The sequence below is a fragment of the Cucumis sativus genome, unplaced genomic scaffold (genome assembly GCF_000004075.3).
Source record: "Cucumis sativus cultivar 9930 unplaced genomic scaffold, Cucumber_9930_V3 scaffold81, whole genome shotgun sequence".
Taxonomy (NCBI): domain Eukaryota; kingdom Viridiplantae; phylum Streptophyta; class Magnoliopsida; order Cucurbitales; family Cucurbitaceae; genus Cucumis; species Cucumis sativus.
Window position 1 is genome coordinate 90241 of NW_022279572.1, and position 16248 is coordinate 106488.

The 16248-nt window shown below is 33.2% G+C and overlaps 2 long non-coding RNA genes across 3 annotated transcripts; one reads left to right on the top strand and one right to left on the bottom strand.

Annotated features, from left to right (window-relative positions):
* Window positions 1-4790: 4790 nt before the first annotated feature.
* LOC116406267 lies at window positions 4791-12011 on the bottom strand. Of its 2 annotated transcripts, XR_004219295.1 has the most exons (3): window positions 11304-12011; window positions 6714-6863; window positions 4791-4966 (listed from the first exon to the last, which is right to left on the bottom strand). It is a non-coding gene; the product is annotated as an uncharacterized LOC116406267 (long non-coding RNA). The 2 variants fall into 2 exon arrangements; XR_004219294.1 differs by lacking the exon at window positions 4791-4966 and having other exon boundaries at window positions 6468-6863.
* Window positions 12012-12676: 665 nt separating this feature from the next.
* Window positions 12677-13023, top strand: LOC116406268. Its single transcript, XR_004219296.1, has 2 exons — window positions 12677-12802; window positions 12908-13023. It is a non-coding gene; the product is annotated as an uncharacterized LOC116406268 (long non-coding RNA).
* Window positions 13024-16248: the final 3225 nt, after the last annotated feature.

The following is a 16248-nucleotide window of genomic DNA, read 5'->3' on the forward strand; positions in this document are numbered from 1 at the left end:
AGTGTTTATATAAGTAACTTTATAATTGCTTGACTTATTGATTTCCGTGGATTAACTTTCCGGACACAATTCTCGTTGTTTTTTCGTTTACTTCTTGTTGTTTTGTTATTATCTCTCATATTGGTTATTGTTTGACAATATATTTCGTAGTAAAGAACAGTCATTACTGTTTTTTCATGTTTATAAGTTTATGTTTCTATTGTTGAGAAAAGTAAAACATGTGTAATTTTGTCTCATAATTTTTTCAATTAATTGTAAATAATTAACGTTAATGAAATATAAAATAAAGAAGTAAACACATTCTTTAAAGGAATCTAAAGAGTTGGAATGTAAAAGAATTTCTCATTTCGTATTCTCAAAAAGTTTAACAATTTTGTTTTAATAATAATCAGCTTATCTTTCCATTTAAAAAAATATGAAAAGTTTAGTATTTCAAAACACAAAAGGAAAGAAAAGCACAGTCCAAAGCGGATTAAGGGAGAATATTACTAGGCTACTTCGTCACGGAACAAATTTGGTTAATTATATATATATAAAACAACAATCAAAAGTATTTATCGTCCATATAAAAATAAAATAAAAGTTCATGAAGCCATTGTTATTTTTTCACAAGTTCCATGATTTCGTGGTTGGTTTCGAATTTTTTTGGATGAGTATTGAATTCCGACATATCTTCCTCATATTCTCACTTTTCTTCTTTGCGATTTCTTCATCTCTTGTTCCATAATTTCTTCCTTGTACGTCATCTTTCATCTTCTTTATTTTTCTTCTTCTTTTTTACTAAATGACTGTGTTCCAAAATCTAAACAATTAGTCATCTATCTCATATAGATCACTATCACTATCTATCCTAAATAGATAAGTAATAGATTCAAACGGATCACTTACAACATCTACACGATTGTGTACAATATCTAAACGATATTTTGGACTATATTATACTATCGTTTAAATTAGAAGCTTTTTTTGTGTATGTTTGTGGTCAATTAATTCCGAGGTATTTTTGTTATTTTACGTTATGAACTTGTGGGCTCTTTCCTTTTTCAAAATTGTTCTATATGTAAATAATTTTGCATTTTGTTCTACTTTTGGGGGAAAAAACCAACAAATTATCTTAAATTTATCTACGTTGTTTTATACTTTAAAGACAAACTTAAATTATCCTGATTAATTTATTTTACATAAATGATAATTCAAAGAAAAAAACACTCATTGTGTTGTTATGGATTTTAATACTATAAAATAAGAATAAAGAAAATACGTCATAACAATGAAACAACACAAAAGAGAATAATAGAGAAGGGAGAAAACATGGAAAGCAATTGAACTCAATTATGTATATCTAAGAAAGACATCACATATCTCTAATTATAAGACATGTCATGTCATGGTACAAATTACAATATGAATCTTAGTAGGATGAATGTTACAACATGGAATTGAATGAGAGTTATATGACGATTGATAACCTATGTAGGTTATGGATAGATGTACATTTACAATATATAACTATATTTGCAATACTCCCTTTTAGATTTCTATATTATCTATAGTATATATAAAAGCTTGAATGAGGAGAAATTTTTTTCTTCCATTTTTGACCTTCCTTTAGAAGTAGCTTCTATAATTAGGTAGATGACAATGTTGTCCTTTTCTATGTTTATGCTAATTGAAAAAAAAAATGGTCCTTAATAGTTGGCCAACAACGGTCATTGATACTTGCCAGCAACAGTCATAAAAAACAGCCGACAAAAGTTTACCGACAATGGTTGAGGAAAGTTAACCAGTAATGGGTCATCGAAAATGGTCAACGAAAGCTGGCCAACAATGCTAGTCGATCAACAATAAACAAAAGTTGTCTAGCAATAGTCGCTGAAAAATGGTCGACGATTTCAGAGGTTGACCAGCAGCGATTACGGGAAAAATGGTACAAGGAAGTTACTGCTAGTGAAAAAAAAATAGTTGCCATAAAAAAGTTCATCAGAAGTTGATCGACGATGGTTGTTAGAAAAAGATTGTCGGGTTCGATCAACAATGGTTGTCGAAAAAACAGTAGATGAAAGTTGACCGTCGAAGGTTGCTAAAAAATAGTAGCCAGAAAAGCAGTAACCACAGGTTCGCCGACGACTATTAATGGTGGTCAATAATTTTCTTGTGACTATTGCCATAAAACAAGCATTCGAAGTTTGGTCAACTACAATTGTCAAAAACTAGTCATCAGAGGTTGGTCGGAAGCGATTAATGGTGGTCAACTTACTCTAACTCGATAACACTTATACTCAAATGAACTCCCTTTTTTCAACAAGGCTCTTTTTCAATAGGACTTACATACATACATACATACATATATATATATATATATATATATATATATATATATATATATTTATTTATTTATTTATTTATATTATTAGTTTAGTAAATGGAAAAGAAGTAGCTCAGAGACTTACTCCTCATCCTCACTTCATTCAACTTCAGTCTTCACATCACTCCTTATCTCTCTGACTCACTCTCTCCCTCTCGTTTGGATCTCTCATCTCTAGTGTTCACAATCTCCGACGTTCGCCATCTTCTTCTCAACTCGACAACCCAACCCAACTTATTCCATAATTTAAGGGTTTGATTGGGTTGGTTAAAAATACTATTTGGGTTATTCATATTGTCAATCCAACCAACCTAAAAATATGGGTTGGGTTAGGAATGTCGTCCAACCCAACTCAATCCGTTTACACTCCTCCACTCTTTCATGTAGTTGTTATGATATAATGCACACCCTTTCTAACTTTTCTTTCACCCAGTTCGTAAAAATGGTAAATATGATGAAGATTTGGTAAATTGTGAAGCCTTAAATCTATGACACACTTTCAAGTAATATGTCAATATGTCTTTTTTGATTTCAAATTGAATCATTTGTGAAATCTCCAATCTTATAATGAAGTTCGAATTCACTTTTTTATTTCTTTGTCTTCTGTAGTGACCAATTGAATAGTTTTTTTTTCTGTTGATAAAATCATTGTAATATCATGTCAATTACAATAAAAAACAATAAAAAAAACAAATTATTTAAACTTCATAAAAACAAACTATTGAAAGACAAAAATAAAATCAATTACAGTTTCTTTTCTATGAAATACAAAAATTTGTATGAAAATGTAAATATTTTATTGAGGGTAAATTGTTTACTCTTTTTGAAAATTTTTGAAAATTCCCTAATTTCACCTTTAAAAAAAATTTAAAATCTCACATACTTTTCAAAGTAAAATTTCTTTTTTAAAAAATAGATTTTATCCTTAAAATCTAAAATTCACCCTAAAAGAAGGAAGAAAAAATCTTCCATATTTTTGTGCATACACGTTTAAAGTTGATTTTTTTTTTAAAAAAAAAAATGAAATCTCTCCTATTTTGTGGATACAACTATAAAAAGAATCCGGTGATCTCTAAAGTTTTATTTATCATTAAACAAAAACTAAAATTTTATTAAAAAATAGTATTCACTTAAAAAATTAAAATTATGAGTAGTTTAAAATTTGGTTTATTTTAATACATGATTTAAGACCCAAATTTAACCGTAAAAATAATTGACTAAGTGTCAAAGGTTTAAGGACAAAGCGTTTAGAGGTTATAGGGTGATGTGTAGGCAGCCAAAAGAAGGAAATATAACCTCTAAAGTGGTTATTTAGGCGTTTGGACAAGGTAGGTAGCTAAGCTTGAGTGTGTGTTTGGCTAGGCGACAAGGCTTGTCCGTAGAGGTTATTGGGTGGTGAAGAGTGTCCCTAGGCGATCGAGAGCAAAAGAGGTTAGCAAGGCTATGCGAGAAAGATTTTTAGGGCGAGGAAAGCTTGTCATTTAGAGGTTATTAAGCGTTAAGATGCTAGGCGAGAAAGCTAGACAACATGATGTTGGGCGAGTAGACTTGCACGCGAGGAAGGAGTGCTTGCGGCCATGTTTGAAGTTAGTTAGGTGTTTATCTTGATGTTCCACACTTACGTGTTTTGGTTAGACAAGATAATGAAGAGGTGGAGTCCATGGGTACTTTACAAGTGTTCTCTACATACTTAAGTTAAATTTCGGCAAGTAGGTCGTGTCAATAAAGGCTCATGTAAGACTCAATATAAATAGGAAACTTTAGAATGACATTTCTCCTATCATACTTGTGCGTTTTGGTTGAAATTACTCTCAATAGTTCACAAATTGACTCTAGTTTCTAGAGTAGGGCTACCGGATAAATTTGAGTAAAGGAGGTCTGAGTTTGAGTCGACGAAAGGGAGAATTATCAGCTTTCAGAGGAATCTGACACTAGAAGAAATTTACCATTTAATGTCGGTTTTAAACCGACATTAATGACCTTTGGTGTCAGTTCGGAACCGACATCTATGCTAGCCTTATTAAAGGCCTTTAATGTCGTTTTTACTTTGATATCGATTTAAAAACGACATCAAAGACATCATTAATGTCGGTTTAAAAGCGACATTAATGACCATTGATGTCAGTTTTAAACTGACAATTTTTATGGTGTTATTGTTGACCTTTAGTGTCGGTTTGCCTTTTATGTCGTTTTTAAACTGACATTAAAATCTTGTTTTTGGATCTATTTTTACAAAATTTATTTTTATTTAATTGTTGCATTGTTGTCTATTTTTTATAAACTGACATTAGATACGTGTAAATAAATATTTTTTTGCTCACTCCAACAAATCAATAAAATTAATATTATTTTAGAAACTACAATATTTTTCTTTTACATTTGTATACAGAAAATGAAATCTTAATATTGCGTTTGTATATACATTCTACAATAATACATGAAACTAGATCCTAATACAAGACTTAAATAAGAAATCTTAAACGCCTTCACAATCTTCAACTTTCAACGATCGCTTCCATCTACACAATCGCTTAGCTTAGCTTGGCTGGCTATCTAAGACCAAAATATACTTTACAACCTGAGGAAGATTAAATCTAGAATCTGCAAAATTAGTACATATTATTTAAAATCAAACTAAACAGACTGCAATCTAAATGTGGAAAATTAAAAATTACTACAAAGTTTTCGTAAAGTAAATAATGTAGCAACAACAAAGAAGACGATTGAAATGACAACCCAAAAGTACTGCAGAAATAAAGAAGAAAATTAGCTTTTATCAAACAACTCGTTAACCTGATTTGGTTCTTCAAAGATCAACAACAAAAAGAGGAATACAACTAAAGAATAATTATACTATCCTCGACTCTGACTTCAAAGCAAATTTTAAATGTTCAATTTAGCAATGTTAGTCTACAGGCTTCTTACTCTTAATTGTATAAATTTACCCATCAATAAAACATTGTTTTTATAGAGAAAGTTGAATAATGGAGATGATAAATAATCTTACAAACTCCTATTGGATCGTTTTTCCTTTCAAATGAAAATAGTTAATGAATTTCATATATCGAAGGTGAAAATCCCAAATAGTAAAAGAACATGGAATATAAGGAAGTCCATACTCCACTAGCTAGGTATTGATCAAAGATAAATATATGGAAAAATAGATGCAACCTACAAATATATCAAAACAGACTAATACTCAAACTAAACAAAAGAAAACAAAAACATTACTACTAAAATTAACTAAAAGATAAAATAAAACACAATTGAAAACAATTAATTACCAAGACTAATCTCAATCGAAAAAACCAAAACGCATCACATTCTAAAGATAATTTGCTTCACATAACACTCCAAATAGCTATACCAAAAAAAAAAAAAAACATAAATATCTACAAAATAAATTTGATCCTAGCATAAAAAGCATCATATGCATCAATTTACAAGTAATAGGATGTGCGAGTTAGAAATTAATATATGATGAGCATTGACAGATAGCATGTGAAATGAAGTGCTACATCTTTATTAAAAGGAACAAGATTTCAATAATTAATATATGATGAGCATTGACAGATAGCATGTGAAGTGAAGTGCTACATCTTTATTAAAAGGAACAAGATTTCAATAAAATCGAATCTTTAATGCATCACCATTCTCATAAAATGCTAAACAAATCTTCATAATCGCTTAGCTTGGCTGGCTATGTAAGACCAAAATATATACTTTACAACATGAGGAAGATTAAATCCATAATCTACAAAATTATGTTGACAGAGGCCAACATTTGCTCCATCCACAATAGCATCACAATGATTATGTACTTCTATGAGTGCAACACGCCCGTGGCCATATTTTATAACGTTATATATGCAAAAGAAATATATGTATATATATAACGAAAATTTTATGAACCTACGCATGCACACATTTAATAATAATTACTTACTCTGCATTTTTCATTTTGGCAAATCCACCAACAAGAATGGTGTAAGTTACCAAGCTCATTTCTATGCCTCCTTCTCTTCTTTCATTTTTCTAACAAAAGATGGTATGAATAATGTTGCACATCATTAAAGCTTACTATTATCGCAAAACGACACACTTGAAAAATATTTAGATTGAATTAATATAGTAAATATACTTTTGCAACGACATATCTACCATCAAAATATATATTTCAAGCATAAAATACTTAATTGGCCTTCTATACAAATCAATCAAACTTTAACCATATTCAAAACTAGAATGGTGACCTTTATGTCAATAAATGAAGCAAAAATATTAAGCTAACGTTGAGATCAAATTAACATATGACGAAAGAAAGGGAGAAAATAGGAGTAGTTATTACTTTGTGTAGACATGAGACCATGGTTCTATTTCCCTAGCTCGCATATTTTCAAAGATTTCACGTGCACCGTTCATATCACCTCTCCTTGTGTAGTAATTCACCATCAAACCATACTCTTTCCTAGAAGGATTAATGATAATAGATTTCATCCTAAAAAAAAAAAAAGATCAAACCAATTAATATGAAAATGCTCAAATTTAGGCTTTTCACTTTTTATGTATAAAATTCAGCAAAAGGTGAATGTGAGATGTCTCAAAGCTTGCTTACATTCATGCTCATGAACAGATCATTGTTGGTGCAAGTTTGAATGAATGAACTCGAACACGCACGATCAAAGCAATACAATTGAGATTCTTACCTTGTCTGTATGATGTTGCACAGTTATATTACATTGTCCAGTAGATACGTCCCAAATTTTGATTTGCTTATCAAGAATTTGAAATAAAATAACTCCAAGATGCAAGTGGGTCAACAAGTTTTAAGTGAAATGATTAAAATGGGAAATTGAATGAGCCTTAAAGAAAACTAGCAGCTTACAATTCTACACAATAACAAAGACTATATTCAAACTTCTTAAAGAAACCACAGTGCTTCTAAGTCCACAAAGGAAGATGTAGTTATCAATTTACTAAAAATACAATATCTGGTCTTGTATTATTAACAAGATACATAAGTGTAACAATTGCACTAAGATATGGTACTTATAGGTCAAGAAGTTCTTCATTATCAACTCGGGGTTGAAATATATATTGCTTTACATCTAGTAAACGAACTTGCATTGGAATGTTCAATGGATGTGCTTTATCCATATAAAGTCTTTAAAAAAATTTCCAATATAAGTTGATTGATAAACAAATATCTCATCTGCCAAATGCTCAAATTGCAAACTGAGGCAAAAATTTGTATTTCCGAGGTCTTTCATCTTGAATTCTTTCTTAAGATATTTTATTGTCTTTGAAAGCTCTTCAAGAGTTCAGACTATATTTAAATCATCAACATATAGAGTTATAATAGCAAATCTTGGCTATGATTTATTTATAAAAATGCATGGACATATTTGAATATTTTGATATCCTTCCTTCAACAAATATTCACTCAGATGATTATATACCACATTAGTATTGATTGTTTTAATCCATATAATGATCTCTGTAACTTTATTGAATATAGTTCTCGAAAACTTGATTTATATATTTCAAGTATCTTAAATCCTTCTAGAACTTTTATTTAAATATCATTATCAAGAGATCCATATAAATATGTTATGACTACATCCATAAGATGCATGTCCAAATTTTTATACACAACCAAGCCAATAAAAAATCTTAATGTGATTTCATCCACCATCAGAGAATATGTCTCCTCATGGTCAATACCAGGTCTTTGTGAAAAACCTTGTGCAACTAATCTTCCTTCATCTCTTGTAATCTCATTATCTTCATTTCTTTTTCTCACAAATATCCATTTATATTCCACAGGTTTGACACCTTTTGCTGTTTGGACTACTGATTCAAAAACTTGACATTTTGAAAGTGAATTTAATTTTGCCTCAATTGATTCTTTCCACAAAGACCAATCTTTTCTCTGTCGACATTCTTCAACGAATTTTGGTTATGGATCTTCATTTTTTAATATAGTATCAAGTGCAAACTATTATCAACAACTGCATTAATTATATTCCATCTCTTTCCTGTCTTAGTTGTTTTATCTTCTTCGATATTTTGTGTCATAGGATTTCTTCTGGAACATCCATATCCTTAATCGAGTTATTGACTCAATTTCTATTTCAAGGATTTTTATCTTTAATGACAAGTTGTTATGTTGGGATATCAATTTTTTATGAGACATTTGCAACTCTGATATGTTTTAGTTACTTTCTTTGCATCTACAAATGCATCTAGTAACTGATTTGCTATATATATTTTGCAAATGAATTATTTTATGAACTTCAAGTTCACATTGATCTGTACGAGGATCCAAATGAGACAATAATGATACATTTCATGTAATTTCTTTTTCCAATTTTTTTAATTTCTCCTTATAACGTTGAAAAATTTGTCTAATTAAAATGATAATCAATAAATCATGTAGACCCGTAAGAGGTTCAAGATTTCAAGATATTTAATAATTTATGGAGAATCGAATCCAACATATATTTCTAGCCTTCTTTGAGGATCCATCTTAGTACGTTGTAATAGAGCAATTGGAACATATATGACACATCCAAAAATTCTCAAATCCCTAGAAGAAATTTTGCCTTTAATGTCAGTTGTCAACTGACGTCTTTGCAAGCATTATAAAAGGCCTTTAATGTCGATTTGACTTTAATGTTGGTTTAGAAACGACATTAAAGGCCTCTTTAATGTCGGTTTAAAACCGACATCAAAGGCCTTTAATGTCAATTTAAAATCAATATCTTTGATGGTTTTATTGAAGGTCTTGAATGTCCTTGGCCTTTGATTTTGATTTTAAACCGACATTAAAGAGGCCTTTGATGTCATTTCTAAACTGACATTAAAGACACCTTTAATGTCATTTTTAAAACGACATCAAAACCTTGTTTCTGGCCCATTTTTAAATTTATTTTTATTATATTGTTGCATTATTGTCCATTTTTTATGACATCAAAACCGATATTATGTCTCGAATTATGAGAGGAAATGTTCATCATCGTATATTGTGAAAAATGTAAAAAAAATTGTTGGCACGCTTGCTAGCTATAGAATGCTAGAGCTACTACTCCATGGCAAACCTTATACACATCAAATACACTTTTCCACACTTCTTCCATATAGAATTAAACAAATACATATAATCCAACACCTATATATATTCACATATCAAATAAATGCATGTTGTCCTCTATGACAAACCAATAGGATTCCTATTTCACCCGCAATGAATAAGATCCAACACATAATATACCAACACACTTTTTCACACTTCCATAAAGTACTACAACAAATACACATCATCCAACACACACACACATATATATATATATTCACATATCAAATAAACACACTATATCCGATGACTATAAGTGAAAACTCAAAATCTAAAAATAATAACATCACGAAAAAGGCGTACATTTGCATAAGAGAGTTCTTTCCTAAACAAGGAACAATCATTTCTACATTTATGTATCTTCTCGTACTTCATTCCAAGAGTACACAAAATCTTTTTGCTTCATAAGTAGAAGTAGGGATTTCATTAGGAGTAGGTAAGATGTCACCAATTAATTTTAACAACTCCGTGATACTCTTTTCACTCCATCCAAATTTAACTTTCAAATTATATAATTTTATCAATGTAGATATTTTGGTAAAAATTTTACAATTAGGATATAATGGTTTCTTGGCATCATCTAGTAGTTTCTCAAAATTTTCTAACTTGGTCATTAAAATAATTGTGTGCACCCTCAAACATCCCAATTATGTCACCAACATCAAACATCCCAATTATGTCATCAACATCATCCACGTTAATTTCTTCTCTTGCACTACTAAAGACACTTTCATTGTTTCTCTTCATTGGTAGTGATTCACCATGAAAAATTCATACTTGATAACTCTTATCGATGCCGTTAAAAAATAATAAGTGATCTCTAATTGTATTCACATGTAAAGTCTTTGCATTTACGCACTTTAAACGAGAACAAGTCATGATGTTCGATGTCTTCGAATGTTTCAACCCATTTTTAATAAACATCTCAACCCCAACAACATAATCAGTTAACATTCTATTATTTTTCATCCATGGCTTATCCATATTATATAAGGATGCAATTTAATCTACAAAAAAATGTCAAAAAAACAATAAGGAATATTTAAGTAATCTTACACTTGTGAACTCAACTATAATCAACAATAATACCTAAAAAGTTGAAGACTAAATATAATTAATGTAAATTTCTATATACACCCAACAACCAAACAATTAGAATAAAGCAAGACTATCAAATAAGCACATATGAAAAAGAAATTAAATTCTTATCCACATTCCAAAAACGTACTAACAAGTTCTATATAAACCCAAACAACCAAAAAGTTCTATATACACTCAAACAACTACAAAACTCGTAATCGTATCACTCAATCAACTAACAAGCAAATCTCAAATTAAAACCATCGACGAAGACCAAACACAAACTTCTAACCATCATTATGACATTATAATTCCAAATGAATGGAAGTAATTAGTTTGATTTTCTTTTACTAACAATTTGAGGTGTGTTAAAAAGCCCTCCGACACGCTTAAATACTGACAACATATACCAAGTACCAAATATATCTACAAAAGACCGATGAGCAACTTAAAAAAAAAGAAGAGAAACTTCAATTAAATACAAAAAGTGCATGTGCACTCGTGTGCATGAGTATATTATCATCGCACAATCAATTAAAATATACATGCATGCATGCTCCAAGATTTTGTAATATTGAAGCACAAACCAATTCAATAATTACAAATCGAAAGCATCCATTCATTCTTTGGATACACAAGCGTAAAAAAAACTTTTCAAAATCTTAAAGATAATACAAATAAATAAAAATACGGATTTAATTTTCAAGGAGTATGAATCATTACCTCTCCTTACCCTTCTTTAAGAATCACTTAAGCAACTTCTTCCTAGCAATTGGAAGATATGTTAGAAAACAATACAAATTAGCATAGAACATCACAGTAAACAAAAGCGTTCAGAGTAACGTACACAAAAGTATAAGAGTTTATCTTTTTTAAAGCTACAAACTAATGGGTTCACCAGATATCTCATCAAATAGGTTCACCGGTGACTGCTGAAACGTGTGGGTTGTGACTGCTGAATCAGAATCAGTCCGATTTTAGGTGGGTATCTAACCGAATGGGTTCAGAGTTGGAGATTTGTGGGTGGTGAATGCTGAATCTGGCTATCTCACAAACACGATTCACTGGAGAGAAAAATATTTTGATGGTGGTCGTGAGAGCTGGGCACAAACGTAGATGAAGGTGGATGAAGGAAATGATTGATTTCAATATAACACCCCAAAACTAGTAAGTTAACTTTAATGTGTGTTATATTGAAATTTTTTAGGTGTTATGTGTGAAATTATTTGATTTGTGGAAGTTAAGTACGTTGGAGTGATATGTGGTTAATTCTGAAATTTGAAATCCTATTGTTAAAGTGGTGATTTTTGGATTGATTGGTTGGTAAATTAAATTTGTAAAGTTTGAAGTATTATGAGTAATTATTGTTTATCAGTATAAGCAAAGTTATAGAGGAATAAGAATAATTATATTATGGGATAATATAATTATTCATAATATAATTATTATGGAAAAGAGAGAAGTTATTGATGATATATTGAGTCGGTAATGAAGAAAGAGAAAAATTATTTGAAATAGAAAAAAATGAGTTCGTTGGGGAAATTAAATAATGATAATAAAGATAATGACAATAGTAATGATAATAATACTGTATTATTATTATTATTGTATATATTAAATAAGCCTCTTTCATTTTTCATGTCCATCTTCTCCACCCCTCTTTCTTCTTCACCATTCAACCCTAGAGCAGTCGCCGCCCCACTTCAGCCATCGTCGCGCACAACACTCCAGTGAGAGAGTCCTCGTCACGGTCGCATAGTCGAAGCATCACGGTCACGAAGCACAACCGTTCGTTTCTCTCCAGCCGTGTCGACTCGTGTTGCATCGGACAGTCGAACGACCCCTATCTTCCGCCGTGCGCTCCTCCTTCGCGTCGTCGATCGTAACCCTCTCTTTTGTCGAAACCATCATCGGTCGTAGCCTCCACTTGCACAGCACCGCCGGACATCATCGCGCTTGACAGTCAAGGATGCAAGCCATGACAATTTTCTTTTCGCGAGCCACACGTCCAAGCCGCGTCAGTTCAAGCCGTGTCCCTTCACCGAGCCGCGTGAGTCATCTCTTTTGATCCAAGCCGTTCCATGTAAGCGTACGCGAGCCATACACAACTGAGTCGATCCTGTGTGAGCCGTATGCGAGCCGTGAGTCTCAAGACCCGAGCCGAAGCCTTGCTAGCCGAGCCACCTTCAGTTTTAGCCGTCTGCAACATATTTAAGCCCTTGGTGAGTTTTTGCTTAGTTCTTGTTGGGTTTGGTACGCCCAAATAATTATTGTTTTGGGTCTTAAATAAGTTAGCACTGGAATGAGTTGTATTATGTTTTTTGAAGGTTAAGGTGTGGTTGAGGAATTGAATTGTGCAAATTTCAATTTAAGGTTGTATTGAGATCAACTTTAAATCTTTGGGGTAAGTTTGATTGAATTGGTTGCCTAATTAAACAGTAAAGTGATAGATTGACAAAATTATTAAGTTTAATTTTGTTCATGTTTAGGACTGAGTTTATTGTGAGGATTTGACTCTCAATCAGAGGAGTACTATTTCTTTTGTGAATCTCCAGGTAAGAGATTTTTCGTACTAAACCCTACTTGGAAGTTGCATGTATGTTATGTATTGTTTAGTAGTGTAAGTAAGAGATGTATAATATGTCTATTTGAGATGGCCGTATAAATAGTTACTTAGTAAACCATATTATGATTTAGATATAATATTCTTTGTTGAGGCATGCTATGATCAAATATGTGACTTTTGAGTTATGTGTAACTGAGCTAAGATGTTGATGCTATGATAAGCATGTATAGGCTATAGTGTTCTGTTAGTTTTGCCTGTTAGAGTCATACCATATGAGGGTCCCTCGGGTTCACCACCTATGTATGCCTATGTGGCTGGTTTGAGATGTGATTCGATGGGATCACTTACAACCCGACTCTCCTATAGGGTTATTCCTTCGGGTTCACCGAGAGCCCAAATGTGTCCCTACGGGACCATTGGATAGTATGCATTCGGGAGCGCAATAGTATGCAGTACCATGTTACATGACTCTAGGTTAACAGACACATACTGAGACCAATATGGGTCTCTTACTAAGTATAAATTTATACTCACTCTTTTAAATGTTTAGTTTTCAGGTAAGGGTAGAGGCAAGGGCAAACTGGCGAATGATAAGAAGTGACCGTGGATCGCCATAGGGAACCGTTCAGTTTTCTTTCACATTTATATTTCAGTAGTTATATTTTCATAGATTTATTTCAGAACTCCAGTTCAATTACTTTAAGTATATTTCCTCTATTTTTGGGCCGAAAGTAGTATTTAGATTAGTTATTTTAACTATTTATTTATTTTTATTATTTAAAGTTTTTCCTCAAATTTTAATTTATTTTCTTGTATATTAAAAAAAAAATCTATATTTACTTAAATAGTAATGACCTAAACCTTCTAGAAAAGTTGGGCGTTACAGTTGGTATCAGAGTCAAAGTTTTAGATTTTGTAGACTGACTTACGATGTAAGTCTTTGATTTTATCCCTATGGTTAATACGGTCTTTCGTCACTCGCCAGGTACATTTTTATGATATAATTTAAGATTGTGAAGTGATGGCACAACGACAGCCTGCCTCACAGACCTAGACAGCTCTTGTTCAGGCATCGACTGTAGGTGATCAGATTCCAGCTACAGGAGTTCAGGCCCCAATTGTAGCCCAACACTTACCAGGCATGCTTTTAGCCGAAGCCAAGCACTTGAGGGACTTGAGGAAGTATAACCCTTAAACTTTTGATGGATCTTTAGCAGATCCCACCAAAGCACAAATGTGGTTGAGTTTGGTGGAGACCATCTTTCGTTATATGAAGTGCCCTAATGACCAGAAGATTCAGTACGCTGTGTACTTACTGATTGATAGAAGCAGAGGTTGGTGGGAGTCCACAGAGAGGATGTTGAGTGGAGATATAAGTAAGATCACCTGGGAGCCGCTCAAGGAGAACTTTTATGCCAAATTCTTCTCTGCCACAATGAGAGAGGCCAAGTGCCAGAGTTCCTAAAACTAGAGCAAGGTAACATGACCATGGAAGAGTATGATCAGAAGTTCGATGTGTTATCCCAGTTTGCACCCGATTTAGTGAGAACCGAGGTTGAGAGAGCTAAAAAGTTCGTCAAAGGTCTCAAGTCAGAGATCTAGGGTTTCGTTCGCGTCCTTAGACCAACCACCCAAGCTGATGCGCTGCGCATGGCAGTAGACCTGAGTTTGTATGAGAGGACGATGTTGGCCAAGGCTGTAGAGAAGGGGCCAACGTCGGGACATAAACGGAAGACTGAGCAGCAGCCTATAGTAGCACCACAAAGGAATTTGAGATCAATGGTTTGTTCCAACGGCACTGACAACAAGCTACTCAGACATGCCAAACCTTGAAGGTACTATTCATGACTCTTAATTATGGAAGACCTCACTCGGGTCGTTACCTAGCAGGAAGTGGAGTATGTTACAAATGCAGACAACTTAGGCATCTAGCTGATAAGTGCCCTCAGAAGTCATTCGGAGTTGTTGCGAACCAGACTTCCCCACCCCCATCAAGGGAGAGTTTTTGTCACTAATAGGCAGGAGGCCGAGAGAGTTGGCACAATGGTGACAGGTACACTCCCAATCTTGGAACACCTGGCTTTAGTATTATTTGACTCGGGGTCCTCTCATTCTTTTATATCCTCTGTGTTTGTATAGCATATGAATTTAGAAGTAGAACCCCTGAGTTACCTGTTGTCTGTTTCTACTCCATCTGGAGAAATTATGTTGTCGAGAGAAAAGATAAAAGCATGTTAGATAAAAGTAGCAGAGCATGTTTTAGATGTAACTTTATTAGTATTGGACATGCAAGATTTTGATGTAATATTAGGCATGGATTGGCTATCCGCTAACCATGCAAACATAGATTGTTCCCGCAAGGAGGTAGTTTTTAACCCTCTTGAGGTAACTAGTTTTAAGTATAAGGGGGCAGGGACTGTGGTTCTACCTAAAGTTATCTCAGCCATGAAGGTTAGTAAGCTGCTCGACCAGGGTACTTGGAGTATCTTGGCTAGTGTTATGGACACTAGAGGGCCTAAAGTATCTTTATCATCTGAGCTAGTGGTAGGGAAATATCTCGATATTTTTCCAGAGGAGCTTCTAGGACTTCTGCGCCGCAGAGAGGTTGACTTCGCCATAGAGCTCGAACCAGGTACTGGTCTCATATCGAGAGCCTCATACAGAATGACGCCAGCAGAACTGAAGGAGCTGAAGGTCTAGTTGCAGGAATTGCTGGACAAGGGTTTTATTCGACCTAGTGTGTTACCTTGGAGAGCACCAATGTTGTTTGTGAAGAAGAAAGACGGGTCGATGCGTCTTTGCATTGACTATTAGAGCTCGCATATTGACAACACAGAGCAGACAGAGGAACTATGCTGATGAACGACGTAGGGATCTTGAGTTTGACGTAGGAGACATGATTTTTCTGAAGGTAGCACCTATAAAGGGTGTTCTAAGATTCGAGAAGAAAGGGAAGTTGAGTCCACGTTTTGTAGGGTCGTTTGAGATTCTTGAAAGGATTGGCCCTGTAGCTTATCATTTGGCCTTGCCTCCGCAATTATCTGCAGTTCATGATGTGTTTCATGTCTCCATGCTAAGGAAGTATGTGGCAGATCCCTCACA